Source organism: Durio zibethinus, chromosome 23, assembly GCF_047325235.1.
Source record: "Durio zibethinus cultivar Kanyao isolate XHJ-2024 chromosome 23, ASM4732523v1, whole genome shotgun sequence".
Classification (NCBI taxonomy): domain Eukaryota; kingdom Viridiplantae; phylum Streptophyta; class Magnoliopsida; order Malvales; family Malvaceae; genus Durio; species Durio zibethinus.
Window position 1 is genome coordinate 15,091,779 of NC_143184.1, and position 10,000 is coordinate 15,101,778.

At 51.6% G+C, this 10,000-nt stretch overlaps 1 non-coding gene and 1 pseudogene across 1 annotated transcript; both read right to left on the reverse strand.

The window, feature by feature from the left end:
- LOC149512320 (18S ribosomal RNA) overlaps nucleotides 1-418 on the reverse strand; it is a 1,780-nt pseudogene extending 1,362 nt beyond the window's left edge.
- Nucleotides 419-6,613: 6,195 nt separating this feature from the next.
- Nucleotides 6,614-10,000, reverse strand: LOC149512321 (25S ribosomal RNA). The gene has a single exon (XR_016332959.1). It is a non-coding gene; the product is annotated as a 25S ribosomal RNA (ribosomal RNA).

The following is a 10,000-nucleotide window of genomic DNA, read 5'->3' on the forward strand; positions in this document are numbered from 1 at the left end:
GGATGTGGTAGTCGTTTTTCAGGCTCCTTCTCCGGAATCAATCCCTAATTCTTTGTCACCCGTCACCACCATAGTAGGCCACTATCCTACCATCGAAAGTTGATAGGATAAAAATTTGAATGATGCATCGCTGGCACAAAGGCTGTGCGATCCGTCGAGTTATCATGAATCATCAGAGCAATGGGCATAGCCCGTGTCGACCTTTTATCTAATAAATGCATCCCTTCTAAAAGTTGAGGTTTGTTGGACGTATTAGCTCTAAAATTACTATGGTTATCCGAGTAATAGATACCATCAAACAAACTGTAACTGATTTATGAGCCATTCCTAGTTTCACAGTCTGAATTAGTTCATATTTACACATGCATGGCTTAATCTTTGAGACAAGCATATGACTACTGGTAGGATCAACCAGGTAGCATTTCTTCGGGACGTTGGCATTGCGTGGGCCTCGACGCACCGATCGAGCGGTGAAAAGAGCCCAACGCGGAGCACAAGCGTCGTGCGTGTCGAGCACGTAAAATGTGTAGCATCGGACGAACGGGGCCGAGAGCCTGCACCCGTTAAACACTTCGCATCCGAAAGCACGATCGAATATCGGTGCACCAATGCTGCCATGGAGGATTGCCTGGCACGCTTGGGATACCGACCACGATTGACGTTCGACCCGTGGCTTCTCAGGACACAAGATAGATGAGGGATGGTGAGACATTCGGTTTCCATCGATTCAGGTATGCAACACAGGATCCCAATCGTGCCCCCTGGGTAGGACGATCGCATGGGGGAAGATTGAAGAAGATGACGGGTCGACAGTTCGATGCATCGAGCGCGGAGCCTGCCAACATGCACAACCATAGCACCACTTATATACCCATTGCATACAAGTGGCAGCATCCACGTGCGTCGATCTACAACCCACCCGATCAATTACTTAACGAGCGAGTAGAAGAAACAACGTGCGAGGCCACGCCACAACCGCTTGGCATAAGAAAAACATGAGCAAGGGCCACAAGACTACCTCTGCCATCCGACAAGCAACAACAAAGTGACACCACCAATGCTTGGCTTGACCGGGATCGCACGCGCAAGCTCCGCTGACACCACCCCAGGGGGACATTACCCGATTCAGGGACTTGTTTCTAGGCTCTCGGGTAGCGTCAGCTGCTTGCACAACCTCATCGAGGCCTAGGCATTTTTGTGGTTGATGAGAAGGGACCGCGAGATCGTCAAATATCGAGAGACCTGGACAGGCCAAGCCCGCAATCGCGACTTCTGCTCACACCACCCCAGGGATCCATTGCTCGATTCAAGGACTTGGTCTGGGGTCTAACGCAGCATCCACCGCATGCACGGGCTCGAGCTCAGCTCACTTTTTTTCCATGCACGCCAACTGGTCGAGGCCATGGGCGCCTGTCGGTCATCGGAGCAACCAGTCGTCGAACAAAATGAGCGAAAGGCATGCACACCCTATATTTTGCTCAAGGGACGTTACCCTGGGTGTACGCAATGGGAGGCCCATCACGCACACCTACTCCCCCCGTAGGAGGGGGAGAGGGGAAGCCGGACCACTACCCCTTAAAGAGCATTAGAGATTTTACAAATATGCTACCAGTAGACATTAAAGTGTCTGAAACGGGGACACTTTTTCCAAACAGGCATATCCCACACCGAGGGTGGGCAGGTGTCGATGGTGGTTAGGGCATGTGCCCACACCAAGGGCCAGTGTGTGCCGGTGGTGGTCGAGGCAACCGCTCGCACCAAATCGAGGCATGTGCCCACACCAAGGCCTGGCATGAGCCGATGGTGTTTGAGGTAACCGCCCGCACCAAGGCCCGGCATGTGCCGATGCTATTTGACCAACCACCCGCACCAGAGGTCATCTTCTGTTGATGGTGGTCGAGGCAAGAGCCCGCGCCAAGGCCCAGCACGTGCCGATGGTGTTCAAGACAATCGCCTGTCGATGGTGTTCGAGGCAACCGCCCGTACTAGGGGCTAGCATGTGCCAATGGTGTTTGAGGCAACCACCTGCACCAGGGGCCATCTTCTATCAATGATGGTTGAGGCAAGAGCCCACACCAAGGGCTGGCTTGTGCCGATGGTGTTCGAGGCAACCACCCGTACCAAGGCTCAGCATGTGCCGATGGTGGTCGAGGCAATCGCCCGCACCATGGCCCAGCATGTGTTGATGGTGTTCGATGCAACCGCCTGCACCAGGGGCCATCTTGTGCCAATGGTGATCAAGGCAACCATCCACACCAGGGCCCAGCTTATGCCGATGGTGGTCGAGGCAAGTGCCCGTACCAAAAGGCAGCCTGTGTCGATGATGGTCGATGCATGTGCCATCACCATATTCCATCATGTGCCATTGATGGTCGAGGTCTTGGCTGAAGTTTGATTTTGAGCCATGATGCACATGCTGGGCTCAGGCATGTGCTGGTGCCACATTTTTTTCGCTCGGGGCACCATCGCTAGAGCATCACCGGAGAACCTAACCGACGACATTAGAGGTTTTGGCGATTGGGTGGGCCGGGGGAGTGCGCACATGATGTGCGATGGCTGCTGGTACTTGGCCCTTATATTGGCCCCCTACCCCTCATCAAACCTCGAGAACTCACACCTCTTGAAGCGCATTTGAGATTTTATAGGTTTCTGCCAGTAGCCATTAAAGTGTCTGAAATGGGAACACTTTTTTCAAACGGTCACAAAATCTTCTCCACTTCGAGTTTTTAGCTGAATTTTTTTATGCATGCCAAAAAAAATACAAGGATCATGTCTACTAAATTTGGGGCCAAAACTCCTTCTAAAAAAATTTTAAAAAATCCCGAACCGTAAAAAGTTTTAAAAATCATGAAAAATAGAAAACGGGTCGTCTTGCCACGAAACTTCACATTAAGGCTTAGGGGACAATTGTATGAATTTACAAGCCATAAAAATGGCATTGGCATGGTAGAAATATGAAGATGTGCCTGAACCCACCTACCACCCGATCGATCCACGGCTTACGCATCCCACCTCTCTGGCCGACGTAGTGCCCGTCCGCTCATTTTGTGGGTTGACTTAGGCATACGAAGTTCATTCCCAGTCTAATATCAGATCGGATCGAGGGTTGCGGTAGTAGGACCTGCAGTGGGGTAGGACCTGCAGCGGGATTGACAGCATGTAGAAGGGGATCGGGCAAATCCTCAGCTTACACATTCTGCCTCTCTGGCCGGTTGAGCGCCCGCACGCTCGTTTCGTGGGTTGACTTAGGCATATGGAGTTCATCCCTAGTCTAAGCAAGTCTCGTTCATTCCTAGTCTAAGATCGGACCAGACCGAGGGTTACGGCAGCAGGACCAGCAGTAGGATCGGCAGTACGCAGGGGGGGACCGGGCCGATCCCCGATTTGCACATTCTGCCTCTTCGACCAGTTAAGCGCCCGCACGCTCGTTTCATGGGTTGGCTTAGGCATACGGAGTTCATTCCATGTCTAAGCCCCAGTCGGACCGAGGGTTGTGGCAGCGGGACCGGCAGCGGGATCGGTAGCACACAGAGGGGGACAGGGCCGATCCCCGACTTACGCATTATGCCTCTCCAATTGGCTCAGCGCCCGCATGCTCGTTTCATGGGTTGACTTAGGCATACGGAGTTCATTCCCAGTCTAAGATCGGACCAGCAGCGGGATCGATAGCAGCACACAGAGGGGGATCGAGCTGATCTTCGGCTTACGCATCCTGCCTCTCCGGTTGGTTGAGCACCCGCATGCTCGTTTCGTGGGTTGACTTAGGCATGCGGAGTTCATTCCTGATCTAAGCCTCAATCGGACTGAGAGACTCGTAGCAAGATCGATAACACGTAGAATGGGGTCGGGTCGATCCTCAATTTACGTATTCTGGCTCTTCGGTCAGCTAAAAGCCCATACGCTCATTTCATGAGTTGACTTAGGCATACGTAGTGCATTCCCGATCTCGACCAACCAAGGGCCAGAGGCTATCGAGAACCTATCCCTTATATTGGCCCCCTATCCCTCATCAAACCTCGAGAACTCACACCCCCTTAAAGAGCATTTGAAAATTTATAGGTTTGCAGCCAGTAGCCATTAAAGTGTCTGAAATCAGACCGGATCGAGGGTTGCTATAGTAGGAACCACAGCGGGATCAGCAGCACGTAGAGGGGGATCGGATCGATCCTCGACTTACACATTCTGCCTCTCTGGCCGGTTGAGCGCCCGCACGCTCGTTTCATGGGTTGACTTAGGCATATGGAGTTCATCCCCAGTCTAAGCAAGTCTCGTTCATTCCTAGTCTAAGATCGGATCGGACCAAGGGTTGCGGCAGCAGAACCTACAGTAGGATCGGTAGCATGTAAAGAGGGACCGGGCTAATCCCTGACTTGCGCATTCTGCCTCTCCGATCGGTTGAGCCTGTACGCTCGTTTTATGGGTTGGCTTAGGCATACGAAGTTCATTCCATATCTAAGGCCCAGCCGGATCGACGGTTGTGGCAGCGGGACCGACAGCGAGATCAGTAGCACGCAGAGGGGGATTGGATCGATCGCCGACTTGTGCATTATGCCTCTTCGACCGGTTCAGCGCCTACACGCTCGTTTCGTGGGTTGACTTAGGCATACGGAATTCATTCCCAGTCTAAGCATATGAAGTTCATTTCCAATCTAAGATCGAATCGACAGCAGCACGCAGAGGGGGACCAGGCTGATCCTCGACTTGCGCATCCTGCCTCTCCGATCGTTTGAGCGCCCGTACGCTCGTTTCGTGGGTTGACTTAGGCATGCAGAGTTCATTCCCGGTCTAAGCCCTAACCGGACTACGAGACCCGCAGCGGGATCGATAGCACGTAGAGGGGGCCAGACCAATCCTCGGCTTGTGCATTCTGGCTCTCCGACCAGCTGAGTGCCCGTAGGCTCATTTAATGGGTTGACTTAGGCATACGTAGTGCATTCCCGATCTTGACCAACTAAGGGCCAGAGGCTATCGAGAACCTATCCCTTATATTGGCCCCCTATCCCTCATCAAACCTCGAGAACTCACACCCCCTTAAAGAGCATTTGAGATTTTATAGGTTTGCTGCCAGTAGCCATTAAAGTGTCTGAAATGGGGACACCTTTTTCAAACGGTCACAAAATCATCTCAACTTCGAGTTTTTAGCTGAATTTTTTTGTGCATGCCAACAAAAAAACAAGGATCATGTCTACCAAATTTGGGGCCAAAAAACCTTCTAAAAAAAATTTAAAAAATCCCAAACCGTAAATAGTTTCAAAAATCGTGAAAAGTAGAAAACGGGTGGTCTTGCCACGAAACTTCACATGAAGGCTTAGGGGACCATTGTATGAATTTACAAGCCATAAAAATGGCATTGGCATGGCAGAAATATGAAGATTTGCCTAAACCCACCTATCACCTGATCGATCCACGGCTTTCGCATCCCATCTCTTTGGCCGACGTAGTGCCCGTCTACTCGTTTCGTGGGTTGACTTAGGCATACTGAGTTCATTTCAATCTAAGATCAGATCGGATCGAGGGTTGCAACAGCAGGACCCGCAGCGAGATTGACAACATGTAGAAGAGGATTGGGCCGATCCTCGACTTGCACATTCTGCCTCTTTAGCTGGCTGAGCACCCGCACGCTCATTTCGTGGGTTGACTTAGACATACGGAGTTCATTCTCAGTCTAAGAATGTCTCGTTCATTCCCAGTCTAAGATCGGACCGGACCGAGGGTTGCAGCAATAGGACCAGCAGTAGGATCGACAGCACGTAGGGGGGATCAGCTAATTCCTGACTTGTGCATTCTACCACTCTGGCCGGTTGAGCGCCCGCACGCTCATTTCATGGGTTGGCTTAGGCATACAGAGTTCATTCCATGTCTAAGCCCCAGCCGGACCGAGGGTTGTGGCAGTGGGACCGGCAGCGGGATCGACAGCACGTAGAGAGGGACTGAGCCGATCCTTGGCTTGCGATTATGCCGCTCTAACCAGCTCAATGAACACATGCTCGTTTCATGGGTTGACTTAGGCATACGAAGTTCATTCCCAGTCTAAGCATACGAAGTTCATTCCCAGTGTAAGATCGGACTGATAGCGGGATCAATAGTAGCACGCAAAGGGGGATCGAGCCGATCTTCGGCTTGCGCATCCTACCTCTCTGACCGACTGAACGCCCGCACGCTCGTTTCGTGGGTTGACTTAGTCATGCGGAGTTGATTCTCGATCTAAGCCCTAACCAGACCGAAGGACCCACAGCGGGATCTGTAACACGTAGAGGGGGTCGGGTCGATCCTCAACTTACGCATTCTGGCTCTTCGATCGATTGAGCGCATGCACGTTCATTTTATGGGTTGACTTAGGCATACGTAGCGCATTCCCAATCTCGACCAACCAAGGGCCAGAGGCTATTGACGACGTTTGGGGTAACAACCGAGAGGGACCAGCAACGGGATCCTTGGTCGGGTCGTGCATCCTGCCCCCAGTGGTCAGTTCGATGCCTGCACGCTCATTTCGGTGGTCGATCGAGACAAGTGGAGTTCATTCCCGGTCGAGATCGAGGGATGGAGGGCCCCGGGTCACGCCCAACCCCAGAAAAGGGTGGCATGAAAAGAAGGAAGGTCAACGGGGGGAGGGATGAATCGAAGCAACAAAGGGTTGAATCTCAGTGGATCATGGCAGCAAGGCCATTCTGCCACTTACAATACCCCGTCGCATATTTAAGTCATTTACAAAGGATTCTACCTGTCGCTCGGTGGGAATTAAGCTCCAAGGAGGCTCGCATAGCTCGTTCGTCGCAGGGGTTACACCTACGACACGTGCCCTTGGGGGCCATGAGCCCCTACTATAGGTCGGAAATCGGGCAGCGGGCGCACGCATCGCTTTTAGCTTGGATTCTGACTTAGAGGCGTTCAGTCATAATTTAGCGCATAGTAGCTTCGTGCCACTGGCTTTTCAACCAAGCGTGATGACCAATTGTGCGAATCAATGGTTCCTCTCGTACTAGGTTGAATTACTATCACGACGCAACCATCAGTAGGGTAAAACTAACCTATCTCACGACAGTCTAAACCCAGCTCATGTTCCCTATTGGTGGGTGAACAATCCAGCACTTGGTGAATTCTACTTCACAATGATAGGAAGAGCCGACATCGAAGGATCAAAAAGCAACGTCGCTATGAACGCTTGGCTGCCACAAGCCAGTTTTCCTTGTGGTAACTTTTCTGACACCTTTAGCTTCAAATCCCGAAGGTCTACAGGATTGATAGGCCACGCTTTCATAGTTCGTATTCGTACTAGAAATGAAAATCAAACGAGCTTTTACCCTTTTGTTCCACACGAGATTTCTATTCTCGTTGAGCTCATCTTAGGACACCTGCATTATCTTTTAACAGATGTGCCACCCTAACCAAACTCCCCAACTAACAATGTCTTCTGCCCGGATCGACCGGTTGAGGCCGACCTTGGGTCTAAAAGAAGGGGTCGTGCCCTGCCTCCAATTCACGAAATAAGTAAAATAATGTTAAAAGTAGTGGTATTTCAATTTCGCTAGGGGGCTTCCACTTATCTTACACCTCTCAAGTCATTTCACAAAGTCGGACTAGAGGCAAGCTCAATAGGGTCTTATTTCCCCGCTGATTCCGCGAAGCCCGTTCCCTTAGTTGTGGTTTCGCTGGATAGTAGATAAGGATAGTGGGAATCTTGCTAATCCATTCATGCGCGTCACTAATTAGATGACGAGGCATTTGGCTACCTTAAGAGAGTCATAGTTACTCCCGCCGTTTACCTACGCTTGGTTGAATTTCTTCACTTTGACATTCAGAGCACTGGCAGAAATCACATTGCGTGAGCATCCACAGGGACCATCACAATGCTTTGTTTTAATTAAACAGTCAGATTCCCCTTGTCCGTACCAGTTTTGAGTTGACTGCTCGTCGCCCGGGAAAGGCCCCCGAGGGAGCTGTTCCCAGTCTGTCCCCTGGCCGACACACGGCGATCGCTCTCATCGTGGAAGCAGTTCGAGCAATGCACCGATAGCCGATGGGTTCAAGACTGGGACCCCCGTGCCCATCCCTCAAAGGCAATCTTTTTCTCGAGGTTACGGATCTATTTTACCGACTTTCTTTGCCTAAATTTTTCCATCGACCAGAGGCTGTTCACCTTGGAGACCTGATGCGGTTATGAGTATGACCAAGTGCAGATGGCACTCGATCCTCCAAATTTTCAAGGGCCATTGAGGGCACACCGGACACCATGTGACGTGCGGTACTCTTTCGATCGCTGGACCCTACCTCTGGTTGAGCCGTTTCTAGGGTGGACAGGCCGTTAAACGGAAAAGATAATTCTTTCCGAGGCCCCCGCCAACATCTTCGGACTCCCTAACATTGTCGTCAGCCGTCGCGTCCCAATTTCAAAATTTTAACCTGATTCCCTTCGAAGCTCGCACGGGACACGCTGTCAAATGGGCTTCCCCCATCTCTTAGGATCGACTAACCCATGTGCAAGTGTCGTTCACATAGAACCTTTCCCCTCTTTGGCCTTCAAAGTTCTCATTTGAATATTTGCTACTACCATGAAGATCTACACCGACGACCATTTCGCCCGGGCTTGGGCCCTAGGTTTTATGGTGATCGTCGCCCCCTCCTACTCATTGGGGCCTGACCCTTGCCCCGACGGTCGGGTATAGGTCACGCGCTTAAGTGCCATCCATTTTCGGGGCTACTTGATTCGACAGGTGAGTTGTTACACACTCCTTAGTGGATTTCGACTTCCATGACCACTGTCTTGCTGTCTTAATCGACCAACACCCTTTGTGGGTTTTGGGTTAGCACGCAGTTGGACACCATAACCCGACTTTTGGTTCATCCCGTATCGCCAGTTCTGCTTACCAAAAATGGCTCACTTGGAGCTCTCGATTCCATGGCGTGGCTCAACGAAGTAGTCGTACCATCCTACCTATTTAAAGTTTGAGAATAGGTCGAGGCCGTTGCACCCCCGATGCCTCTAATCATTGGTTTTACCCGATAGAACTCGATAGGGGCTCCAACTATCCTGAAGGAAACTTCAGAGAGAACCAGCTACTAGATGGTTCGATTAGTCTTTCACCCTTATACCTAGGTCAGACGAATGATTTGCATGTCAGTATTGCTACGAGCCTCCACTAGAGTTTCCTCTGGCTTTGCCCCACTTAGGCATAGTTCACCATCTTTCGGGTCCCAACGGGTATGCTCACACTCGAACCCTTCTCAGAAGATCAAGGTCGGTCGATGGTGCACCCACGAGGGATCCTGCCAATCAGCTTCCTTGCACCTTACGAGTTTTCTGGCCCGTTGACTCGTTTGCATGTCAGACTCCTTGGTCCGTGTTTCAAGACGGGCTAGATGGGGAGCCCGCTGGCCGACGCTTGGAGCATGCTGGTGTCGGGGCACATCGAGATGATGCGTGCTAGGTTCCACGATCATGGTGACGATGTCTCCGTGGGCACATCGAAAGCTTAGGCTTGGGCCGCCGTCGTGACCCATGTCGGTCCACGTCCCGAGTCGATCGGTGGATCGGCTCTCACCGTTCCACATCCGACCAGTGCACATCGCCGGCCCCCATCCGCTTCCCTCTCGATAATTTCAAGCACTCTTTGACTCTCTTTTCAAAGTCATTTTCATCTTTCCCTCGTGGTACTTGTTCGCTATCGGTCTCCCGCCCGTATTCAACCTTGGACAGAATTTATCGCCCGATTGGGGTTCTATTCCCAAACAACCCGACTCACAGACAGTGCCTCATGGTGCGATAGGGTCCGGGCACAACGGGGCTCTCACCTTCTCCAGCGCCCCTTTCCAGGGGACTTGGGCCTGGTCCGCCGCTGAAGATGCTTCTTTAGACTACAATTCGGACGTCGGAGACACCCGATTCTCAAGCTGGGCTCTTCTCGATTCACTCGTTGTTACTAGGGGAATCCTGGTAAGTTTCTTTTCCTCTGCTTATTGATATGCTTAAACTCAGCGGGTGATCCCGCCTGACCTAGGGTCA